The sequence below is a fragment of the Notolepis coatsorum genome (genome assembly GCF_963971535.1).
Source record: "Notolepis coatsorum genome assembly, chromosome: 11".
Classification (NCBI taxonomy): domain Eukaryota; kingdom Metazoa; phylum Chordata; class Actinopteri; order Aulopiformes; family Paralepididae; genus Notolepis; species Notolepis coatsorum.
In genome coordinates this window covers 31,474,552-31,487,660 of record NC_140175.1, presented here as the reverse complement: position 1 = coordinate 31,487,660, position 13,109 = coordinate 31,474,552, and positions in this window count along the sequence as shown.

The window sequence follows — 13,109 nt, the reverse complement described above, 5'->3', positions numbered from 1 at the left end:
AACCATGGGGGAGCTAGGGGAGCCATGGCTCCCCTAGATGAGACATCAGCTCCCCTGAAAACATGATTTGTGAATTTTTGGGGGGTCTCTAAAATACTGACAATAAATGCTATTTTTGCCATGCATTTCACATTTTTCTGTATCGTCATCATCGTGTATAATGTGTAAAATTAGGCTATTTTGATGTATGATTCATGATTTGCGCACTAATTCACCGTAATAGACAATAGCATAAATCTATGGTGTTGCGGCACTGCAGATATACCCTACTCGTAATAGATGGCAACATGCAACAATGAGCTCACCCGAAGACCATGGTATGGTTTGCACACTCTTCCTCACCACAGAGAAGTAAGCTCCAGCTGCAAGGCACAGCCCAAGACCAGTGGTGACAGAAGTACACAGTTCTATTTAGAAATACCCAGATAGAATAGTACTCTGGTAGAAGTTAAAATCCTCCACGCATTATACAGCGACCCTTAGGAACACCACTTGGCAGGCCAAAAACATCTGATTGGCCAAAAACAACAGCTCCCTACATCAATAACCAATCAGATGTTTTTGGCCTGCCAAGTCAGAAAACTAAGACCACCATCGCGTTCCTAGTAAAAAAAATACACACATTTTACAAAACCACCTGCAGATCAGAGGCTCGCAAATACCTTTTGTTATTTTCTTTGAAAAATTCAGCTTAATGCTGCTGGTGCCTCTGGGAGTCTGTGGAAAACCTTTGTGTGCGCATGCATGGGCTTGAAAAGTGATGCAGAGCTTGCTCTATTCTACAGTATCTTGCTCTATTTTGGTGGACAGGTAAACTCACTCTTGCAAATTTCTCAGAAGTTGCCTACTGCAGCTATAAGTATAGTAGTAGTCAGCCAGCAACTCCCCATAGCTCCAGGAGGCTGTCTGAGGAACGCCTATTAGTGTGTACCGTATCACCAACACAACGCTTTTTTTTAGGGGTGTGCAGCCCTAGCCTTTTGTCCTCTTGGAGGGTGTTTCCATACTGTGGGCCTGCGTGTCACCACCTCTGGGGCCAACTGTGGCCTTGAGATCTCCCGCCATGTTAGCATAAAATAAAGCAAAGGCACCCAGTTACTGTGTGTGGCCATGAGGAGGCCTGGCGGAGTTCTGGTGATATCATACCATTCCTGATGAGGAGGAAGTGTTGCTTGTTTTCTGTTACTATTATTCTCACATCATAGGAAGACTGCATCCACACAATCAAATGGTTTTCTGTTTAGTCTGCTTGTTTTAACCATGGATATTGACATAGAATAGCCACACAGGTCAAAACAAGTCACCAAAATCACTTGAAAAAAGCCAGTGTATTACAATTACAGTACTATGTGCTGGAGCCGGTTCACTGGTAATGTGGCCCATCAGCTTCTTCAAAATGCTGGAGGACCGTGGTATTGTGTTAGAGATGGGTAACCCTTTGCCTGCATGTTGTGGTGTTGATTAAAAAAACACGTTTTGGTTTCGTGACCCCGCGTTTGCTGCCTGTCTAAAGCTTCCCGGTTCGCTCACAACCCAGCCAGAACTTTGACCACAGGACTCTGTAAGTAAGCCTGTAAGTTGCCTCATCAACTGAATGTCCAAAGGTAATTAACACACAACACAAGGATTCATTGTCCCTGATGACACCACTGGTGGCCATATTCAAAGTAATTTACTCTCAATAACTGTCAAACTAAATAAATGTTTGCACAATTGTTTAGAATTTTTGGATGTGTGTGGGATTATGTGCAAAATAAATCAGCAATGTTTTTTAGGTGAAGTGCCCCTTTAATTAACCACTGACCCATATCAGCTTTCTTCCAAATTGGGGGCAGGGCTTATGTCTCCCATTGGACAATACTCAACAGGTCACCCCACTTCTCAGAGATCTGCACTGGCTTCCCATTGCTGCACGAATCCACTTCAAGGTTCTTGACCTGGCATTCCGTGCAACGAGGGTAACGGTTCCCTCCTACCTCCGGTCAATGGTCTCTAACTACACACCCTCAAGGCCCCTAATGCTTTGCATCTTCTGGCCGCCTGAGACCCACTCGTATTCCGCCCACCCACCCCCCCAACCCCCTACAATGTACAGTTTCTTCCCCTTCGAATGTATACATTCTTATTTTAAGATTATCTTAAACAGTACTGTATATTGAGTATATGTCTTGTATGTCATAAATGTTCTTGATGAAACAGTACTGTATATTGTGTATATGTCTTGTATGTCATAAACGTCTTGATGAATTGAAAATGGGGGACCCTGATGTAAACAAGACAAAAGTATTTATCTGGTCTGCATCCTCATAACAATTGTTTGTATTGAGCCGTACTGTATTGTACCCATTCTGCAATCTGTTAATAACGTTTTCAATCAGTCAATCAATCAATTCTGGCTCCTGGGGGGGGGGGGGGGGGGGGTCATCGAAACAAAGCAGGCTATTCTCTGTCCTGTCCGTGCTCCATGGTGGTGGAATGAACTTCCCACCACAGACAGGACAGGACGTTGACTAAGACACCTATACTACTATGCACTCAAGAGTGTATGACTCAAGTTCGGCACTGCGAGATATACTGTACCACTTACCCTGAGCCGCCAGAGGTGCACCCCTCCTGCTGACAAGTTGTAAGTGGCTTTGGGTAAAAGTGTCAGTTAAAATGACTAAATGTACAGTCATATGTGAATGGTCTCTACTCTGGAATGCGTCCTCGATTTAAGTGCACACACACACACACACACGCGTGCGCACACACACACACACACGCACACATGCATGCACGCACACACACACGTGGCACTCCAAGGACGTATGCAGAAATATGCAGGTGGAACTATGCTGAACTGCACGTTTAAGAACACACTGTTCCTAAACAAGCTATAACAGCACTGAGGAGGGAGGAGGGACAGACGGAGGAAGTGGAAGAGAGACATACAGGGGGAGATACAGAGAGATAGGGAAAGAAGAGAGTGAAAGAGCAAGATGGAGAGAGAGAGAGAGAGAGAGAGAGAGAGAGAGAGAGAGAGAGAGAGAGAGAGAGAGAGAGAGAGAGAGAGAGAGAGAGAGAGAGAGAGAGAGAGAGAGAGAGAGATAGAGAAAGGGGGGCAGCAGATTGGTTAAGAGAAAGACAGACTTAGAGGTAAATATTAAGTATTAACTCAATGTGAGAAAGAGAGAGGAGACAGAGAGAGGGATAGAGTGTGTGAGAGAGAAAGAAAGAGAGTCCAAGCAGATTGGCTGAGATAAAGAGAGAGGGAGAGAGAGAGAGAGAGAGAGGAGAGAGAGAGAGAGAGAGAGAGAGAGAGAGAGAGAGAGAGAGAGAGAGAGAGAGAGAGAGAGAAAAAGTACATTTTAAATGAGGACATGATGATGATGATGATGATGATGGTGGCTTTGGTGAAGGAAATAGCAGGGTGAGTCATTGGGAAGTATTAATGGTATAAACACACACACACACTCACAGCTGCATACACTCATGCATGCATGAACACACACACATACACACACACACACACACACACACACACACACACACACACACACACACACACACACACACACACACACACACACACACACACACACACACACACACACACACACACACACACACACACACACACACACACACACACACACACACACACACACACACACACACACACACACACACACACACACACACACACACACACACACACACACACACACACACACACACACACACACAGTGATCCCGGGGCAGTATAAAAGTATTAGTCTTGTGGTGTAAAGTTCCTTTAGTCCTTTCCCACAGCTGTATGCTTCCACAGGTGTTTGGAAAAAAACACTCTGTTTCGGGAGGCACTGGGGATGTGTGTGTGTGTGTGTGTGTGTGTGTGTGTGTCCTGGTCTCAGTGCTAGCATTCCGGAACATTCCTAAATCCCTCCCCCTCCTTCCTCATGCCATAACCAGAGCCCTCCGTCTAAAAGAGTTCTGTCATTGTCACTCCTGGGGCTTTTGCATGATGTTATAGCAATGAAGAGAGTGATATAATGATATACTTATACATACAAATTTTATGTCATTGAAAGGCCCCAAAGCCTCCTGAAAAACCTTTCCATTAGTGAATATGTAATATAAATAACTAATCATGTTAAGGAAATTAAAGGTAGAATCTGCAATGCTGTCATACAGTGAGCTCTAGGCAAAAGAGCCCCGCTTAGTATTGCACTTTGTTTACATTTTTAGTTTTGGTCTAATGTTTGCGTTGGAGTTTAGTAACTTATTTGACTGTAATAAGCAACAGCAGCCCCTCCCCTCCCCTATCCTCCCTCAACTCCAACCCACACAGTCAAATGTACACATGTACATTTCTTGGATCCAAAGCACCTCCTAGACTGGCATGGTCACTGACTCAATCCCTGCCAGCTCCACCTTTACAAAGATAAAGAACTACTAAATCAGGGATATGTGTGATCAGGATAAGCATCTTCAGCTTATCCTAAATATCACAGTCCTCAAAGGTAACCAATGGAGTTATTCTTGTTAAACAACTTGCTTTTTTCTATTGTTTTAACATCTACAAGCTGAATACATTTCCTAACTCGTGATGTTGAGATCAGAGGTTCTGTGTAGGATTGTTAGTAACTGTCTAACTGTACATATGGCTGTTTACACTAGTAACTGTTTACCTGCATATATAACTGTCTCCACCAGTGACTGTCTAGTTGCATATATATCTGTTCCCACTAGAGGGCGCTCTAGGCGGAACCACCCAGGTACACCACCTTGGGGCGAGTATAAAAGTGAATGTATCCTCCCACTTCCTTCTCTCCCCCTATGTCTCTCAGTGAAAGAAGACCTGTATGTTACTGCTGCTCTTTCCATGTGAATAAAAAGAAACCACGCCAGTTCAGGCTCAAGATAGAAACCAGGGCCCTCATTCATCAACGTGTTCTACGCACAGATTTGTGCTTACCCTGTGCGTACGATCATTTCTAAGCAAAGAGTGGGATTCATCAATTTCAACTTGAACTTGACTCCGTGCTTACGTCTACGCACAGGTCAGACCATGCGTACCTGGCGCCCAGTGGTAGAATATATTATTACAACAAGGAAATGAGCTTCTGTGCATAATAACACTGGCATGTTCTGTACAAACCGTAGTTCATTATAGTTCATTGTAAAATAGCAACAGTAGTGTAATTATGGTCAAAACCCTATAAATAGCATTTGGAATAATAGATCTTTCTCTCAGAATGAATGCAGCATGGTTTATATAGCGTTATCGGAATATACGGGGTGTAGGCTACTGACTGACTGCGCTCCGCGTAGCTTGATTGATTGATTGATTGAAAAGTTTATTAACAGATTGCAGAATGGGTACAGTACAGTACAGCTCAGTACATACAATTGTTAATTGGGGATGCAGACCAGAGAAAGACTTTCGTCTTGTTTACATCAGGGTCCCCCATTTTCAATTCATCATAAATCATAAAGCTCAACTCGTTATTATTTTGCGCAGACCGCAGAAACACGGGAACGTTTTGATTATATTTAAAAGGCTTTACGTTAAACGAAACAAGTGGAATTTCGAAGCTGTAAGCAGAATACAAGTCATATGAATATAGTGTTCTTCCCCCTTTTTACTGTATAAGAAAGAATAGAAAACGCATTGCAATGACACCAGATAGTGGACAGACTATGTATATGATGGGATTCAAGTTCGCGTTTTTGTTGATCATAGGCATGCTGTCAGAGTATGATATCTTAATCAAACATTCTAGAACATTTGTCGTCACAGATCATGTCCTAATAGAACATAGGCTATGGCATGGATCGTGATATTGTGTGGACTGTTATTATTACTGTACCGGTACCACCCATTGTGACAACAGCCTTGTGAGTCCCGCACACAAACATGATGGAATTCAAGTTCATGTATTGAAAGGCAGGCTACATCATACATGCAGTGAGATTCATTGTTCTTGTATATGCTCTCGTATTATTGTTTATATAGGCTACCCAATACTGACATCAAAATAGATTGTAGTATGCCTCTAGAAATCATATGCAGCAGGTAGAAAATTGACGGGAGATCCATCGCAATTTGGAATAAAATTGAGGAGAACTTTAATCCCTGGGTATTAATCAAACAACACGGGAAAAGGCAGTCATATTCCAGCGCGGTATTTATTAGTGTTTGCGCTGCCCAGGCAGCAATGGTTAATAGATATCATATCCGACATCACCGTAAGTGTACACGTCTGTCAGCCTGTCTCATGACACGCTTCCCTCGGCTTAGTCCATTTTTCCACATTTCATGGGTGTATTCCATTACCGTATATGGTTAATCGGGGCGTTTCTGGTATGCAAATACGTGAAAGTGTGCACGAGCCTCGGCGCAGAGCCAAGGTGGGATTCATCATGACAGGTGTGCGTAGAGCCTGCGTACGCACGTGTGATGAATCCCGACTTCCCTGTGCGTACACTGGTTCTACATTCCGTGCTTACGTGTGGAAATAGAACATGTTCTACGCACACATTGATGAATGAGGGCCCATGCCTCTTGACCACATTATTGTCGCCCTACAGCCGAATTCTGTTAACATGTGAAAACCTTTGCAATGTTAATCGTCGCTGTTTTCTTTTCTCTTGCATTGCTTGCATTCTATCCCTGTTAACTTGCACTTTCGGTTCGGCGAGGTAGCAATAACTCGACCTCCTTTGTTTGACAGGCAATTAGCTTGTTAGATTTAGAGAGAAATTCAAACATCAAGGGCGGCGCTTACCCAGTGCAGTCGTTCTGTGTTCCGCGACGCCTCGCCCCTCGTGCTCGTGGTGGTGTGCTTCTTTGTGTGGGTCTGCTAGACTAGAGGAACACTTTCATCCTCCGGGACCTCTTCTCTCCTACTGTGCCCTGTAGAGCCATTTTCATCCACTAATACTCAAGAACTCCATTAGTAACGATGAGCTGAGAGTGCCCGGTGAAAAACATTAGAATTCAAATAAAAGTATCCTTTTTAAATGTGGTCTGACCATTAAGTAGCCATTGAAGTAGCTAGAACCCAGAACCCTCAACTCCTGTTTTTCTTCAGGACACTGTATTCCCAGGTGGTGGGGTGTGTGTGTGTGTGTGTGTGTGTGTGTGTGTGTGTGTGTGTGTGTGTGTGTGTGTGTGTGTGTGTGTGTGTGTGTGTGTGTGTGTGTGTGTGTGTGTGTGTGTGTGTGTGTGTGTGTGATGCCTGAGTCCAATGATTTTGGGAAAAAGAGGGGGGAGCCAAACAGATGGCAGCCGAGGTTTACACAGGTGTGTGTGTGTGTGTGTGTGTGTGTGTGTGTGTGTGTGTGTGTGTGTGTGTGTGTGTGTGTGTGTGTGTGTCTGTGTGTGTGTGTTGTCAGGGGGTTGGGGCTGCCATGGGTTCAAGTTCAGGCCACATCGTCTTATTTCTCTTGTTTCTCATTTTCTGAGTAGACTTTGTGTAAGCCTTTTCTATGGAATTGGCCTCAAACCCCGCCCTTGATCCTCCAATCACAACTGTTGCTTCCCTCGGATAAACAGCAATGGGCCATTACTGTTTTCCCTGTACATCAATGACCTGCCGGACATATGCCCTGACTTCAATGTACAGATGTATGCTGACGACGCAGTCATTTTTGTACATGGTAAAAAAAACTGACCTGATCTCATGTAACCTCACAAATGCAATGAACAAGGTCCAACACTGGTTGCAAAACTCATGCCTACTGCTAAATACAGAAAAAACTGTATGCATGATGTTCAGCAAATGACCAGTTAGAATCACAAGGTCTAATGTGTTTCTGGGGGGGAGGAACTGGAATTGGTTTCCCATTTCATGTACCTCGGCATCATCTTGGACTCGAACCTATCCTTTAAGAAACATATCAAAAAAGTGAAAACCACAATACATTTTAATTTAGTTCATTTTAGACAAATCCGGCCTTTTTGAACAGTTGATGCTGCAAAAACTTCATGCATGCATATTCTCACACATTGAATACTGCTTCACAAACTGGTCATTTGCTGGTGTCACTGTCATGAAACCCATCAAACAGCTTTATCACAGAGCCATCAAGGTATTTGCCAGGAAACCATTGGCATACCACCATTGCAATATTCTGAAACAACATAGATTTTTGAGCTTTGAAAATGTCAAAGTCTTAAAAAGCGCTTGTTTCATCTACAAATGCCTACATGGACTAGCTCCCCCTCCTGTACATGAATTCATCTACAAACTGGACTCTGCACCAGGTCAGACACCAGAGGTGACTGCATGGTCCAACGTAGACTGACTACGTTTGGCCAAAACATCCTGTCCATAAAAGGCAGTCAAACATGGAACAGTCTCCCCATTTCCATAAGGGAAAGCCCCACCCTTGCTTCTTTTAGAGGGCAAAAAAAATAATGGCTGAAGACCAACCAGTCATGTGAACACATGTGCCATATCTAGCCACTAGTATTTCTGTGTAGGCCTATTGCTGTTATGTATTTGTACATTTTGTACTGTTTTAATTTTTATGTGTCCTGTTTTTATGTATTTGTACATTTCTTACTGTTTCTATGAGTCCTGTTTTTATGTTTGGGGACAACGTGTTATGGTTTGTAAACAACCCCAACAGCACGACACAGACAGGTAGTTCAGAGTTAGCCAAAAACTATGGGCGTATTTATTTACAAACAGAAAAGAGCAAAAAACAACGTAAAAGCATTCAGGGGGAATGTCCTTGAGCAGAGTAGGCTCTGCGGCTCTGCAGCTCTGCCCAGAGCAGAGTTGGCTCCGTGGCGCTGCGGCTCTGCGGCTCTGCAGCTTATTCAATATCCACTCGGGGCGGAACAGAAAAAAATAGAATGTCATTAATCAAATGAAGGGATTATGAGGCAGTCCAGTAACTAAGCAGAGTCCAGTAACAAAACAAGCGACACCTCTTCAGTGTTTACGGAACACACAAAAAACAGAACGAAGATCTTGAGTCCAGGAAAAAATTTGGAAATCAGAGCATCAAAAATATACTTCCAAAAAACTCACCAAGGGCAAAGGGAGATACGAGGCACGGGTCCACGGAGACAGAGAGGGGTAACAGCGGCGACTTCCAAGGGCGTACTGGAGAAACAACACAAGAGGAACAAGCAGCAGGTGGTGGTGAGCAAAATGACCCGACACTGAACGTTCAGAAACCCTGTGTATAAAAGGGCTCCCTTCGAGCTGATTGGAAACTCCTTTCAGGTGCGTGATGGTAATTGGTACCTGGAAGCGTGCAGTACTGGGCCAGCCCTAACACAACGGATGGAAATTAGCCTTGTGCTACATCCGGCAATCTTTACACTCCACAGTGTTCATTAATTTTGCATTGTCCCGTCCAAATAAACAAAAACATTAAAAAATGTAAACAAATTAAAAAATAAATGCGATTGGAGGATCAAGAAAAGAGGGCGGTTTTGAGATAGATCAATTGTGTTGCTAGGGAACATCGTTGGTCCAAGTTTATTTCCTGTCAGCTGTTGTATTAGGAGACACTGCAACAGGAAATAAATTGTATCTGCAAACATTGCAACACGGAAATAAACCCATTTAGAATATTTATAGTTCAGGGACATCCTTCCAGAATGGCCTTCATTTCACTTCCTAATAACACATTCAGTATCCAATAATGGACTCTCCACCCTCCATTTACTACTTGCTTACCTCTAATTTGAAAAGTTAACAGTCATCAGTTAAATAATATTTTAGCCTACAATTAGTTAATTAACATAATAATTAGTTCTGAGGTACCTAAAGGTAGCTGTCTAATGCCTGTCCCGTCTCCATGTCTCCCTGTGAGTGGCTGTCCCGGAGTGTTCTTGTTTTACATTTACATTTTTTGTTTTTTTGTTTGTAGTTGAGTGGGGGAGGGTTTTCTATTGCTGGCCACACCTCAGGCTCTGCCAAGAGACGTCTGGAGACATTCACAGTATAGTAAGTTACTAAACTATGTCAGACCAAAACAAAACATAGCGCAATACCAAGTGGGGCTCTTTTGCGTAGAGGTTGTTTCAGATTCTACCTTTAATAACTATTTGGTACTATTGTAAAGTGCTAACATCTTCACATTATCGAGTATATAAAAGAATGAGTTATATAAGTGTAGATAATAAGAGGCATATGACATCCTAACCTTTATTACTTCGGGGGTGACAGTGGCTCAGGAGGTAGAGCAGTCGTCTGGTAATCCGGATGTTACCGGTTCGATTCTCGCTCCTCCCGGGCAGCGTGTCAAAGTGTCCTTGAGCAAGACACTTAACCCCTAATTGCTCCCGATGTGCAGGTTGGCACCTTGCATGGTTGCCTCTGCCATCGGCATGTGAATGTGTGAGGGAATGGGTAAAATGTGAGGGAAAAATTGTAAAGCGCTTTGGATAAAAGCGCTATATAAATGCAGGCATTTACCATTTTCTTTAGTGTAATGACTAAAGATGGTTTCAGAGGTATGCCTATCATCACTCATCACAGACATATGATAGAAGCTCATGTGAAGTGTTTTAGAATCAGTCCATAAAGAACAGTTCATGGTATTGACTTTGCATACGGATGATAATGAATATATATATATATATTTCGCAGCCTCTGATCGGCAGGCCAAAAACATCAGCTCCCTCTATCAATAACCAATGTTTTAGGCATGTGCATGGGCTTGAAAAGTGAAGCAGAGCTTGTTCTATTTCTGCTGGGCAGGCACACTTACACTATTTATTTGTATCTTTATCATAATTTTGGAGGGCAGAGTGACTAAGTGTGCAGTGAATGACTGACTCTTGGTAGGGGTATCCGGTAGGGATGGCTTTTGTGTGAGGTTTCTGCCCTTGCTCACTTACTCGCTCTGTTCCTTTAAACCACCTCGCTCTGTTTTCCATTTGTTTCTGTTAATCATTTCATTCCCCCATTCACACGCTTCTTCCCAGAGACGTCGTTGATTGGTTCTCTCCCGTCCACACGCTTTTCAATCACATCCCCCAGCTGTCACTGCTTGTCAATCAATCAATCCCGTATTATTTATACCCCGTTTCCCCACTCAAGTTTTGTTGGATCGTTTTGATATTTCTCTTTGCATTCGCCGTTCCTGCTGCTGCTGTTGTTCCCTGTGCTTTACCTCCAGGATATCCAAGAAGCCTTCCTCTTGGACACCTTTTTCCCGTGGCGACGCGCTCGCTCCGCTGCTGTTCCAGCGCTCTTTACGCACTACGCCTGGGTGAGTTTTTTAATGACTGTCTTTGATCAAATTCCGTTTTCGTGTGTTTTTATAACACTGAAGATTACCACCTTTTTATCAGACAGTCACTCACCCAGCGGTTGCCTTTTTTGATTGTTTCACTGGGATAATATTTTGACCTAACATCTCCCACTGTGTTTTTCACACCGAAGATATTATCACATTGGATTGTATTTTGGACTTCGCTCACTGTGTCTATTTTTTGCACCGAAGATATCTATCACTTGGGATTGTGTTTTGGAACGTTGCTCACTGTGTGTGTTTACACGAAGATTGTTCACTTGGATAACTTTGTTTTTGGTTACAAGTCACCTCTCCTGTTCTCCTGCTCGTTCCACCTGCACCCTGAGTTGACTCGCTCCCTCCCTCTCTCTCTCTCTCTCGGTCCCGCATCACCTCGGAGATTCTGCCGAGAGAAGTCTGCAGAGCGGCTCTGACGTCAGCATCTGCTACCCCCTACTACCACCTCGGGAGAAGCTGCAGAGCAGCAGAACATTTCATCCTTGCTTGTTTTCCAGTCTTGTTTAGACTCTTCCTATTCTGTGCTGTTTAATTAGTCTCAATAAACAAGCCCCTGTTTTTGGCAACTCTGAATCCTACTCTCTTGTGTCGTTGCGTTTGGGGTCGGGTCGTGCCGTAACATTACGATCCAACCAAAATGACGACCCCAGCCGACACAGAGAGGGTCAGAACCGCACTTGCTAATCAAGTCGAGTTGACCAGGGATCACAGTCACCAACTAGAGAGGGCTGCGGCTGCGGTGCAGGATCTCAGGGAACAGGTCCTGCCTATTCAAGGGTCAATGGCCGCTCTGGCGGGACAACAATCCGGTATTCTCGCTCAGCTTCACTCGCTGAGCGACACCGTTAATGCTTTACTTCCCTCACATCCTTCAGGAGCATTCACCGCAGCCCCAGCAGATCCCGCACCTCGGGAACCCTGTCTCTCCGTCCCACGGCTGTTCGACGGCAATCCCGAAGAGTGTGCCACATTCATCATGCAATGTGAGTTGGTTTTCCGTCATCAACCAAGCCGTTTTACTGCTCGAGGGTCCCAAGTGGCTTATATGACGAACTTGCTTTCAGGCCATGCTGCCCAGTGGGTCACTTCCTCCTGGGCAATGGATGCAGATTTTGTTTTCTCCTATCCAGACTTCGTGGCGGAGCTCCGCAGAGTGTTCCACCATCCAGCCCGAGGTCTGGACCCTGGAGCCCGGTTGGGGACTTTCCGACAGGGGAGCGGCAGGGTGACGGACTATGTCCTGGAGTTTCGACTGGCGGCGGTGGAGAGTGGATGGAACGACCCTGCACTTCGCCTAACCTTCTTGAGGGGGCTCAGTGACGCAGTCCGGGACCAGCTCGCTACCCGGGAGTTGCCCGACTCCCTCGAGGATCTGTTTAGCCTCGTCATCCGCATCGACGGACGCCTCCTGGAGAGAAGGCGCGAGAGGACCCGACTGTTACCTCCTGAGCTACCCCGGATTCCCCGGACGCATGACGTCACTCCTGGACGCCCTGTCCTCAACACTACTGGTGGTAGCAGGCCCCCCCGTTCGGTTCGCGAGGAGGAACCCATGCAGCTGGGACGCTCTCATCTGAGCCAGGCGGAGCGTGAGGCAAGGCTCAGGTCCGGTCTCTGCCTCTACTGCGGAGGTGCGGGACACCGAATCGCCGACTGCCCCACCCGGCCAAAAGATCAGGCTCGCCGAGACCCCGGGAGATCCTGGTGAGCCGTTTTTCCCATTCCCAGCGCCGCGCACCACCTGACCATCTGATGAGCGTCACCCTGGCCTGGGGGGACCAACGTGCCACGGTGGAGGCCCTCATCGACTCTGGGGCAGACGAGAATTTCCTCGACTTCGA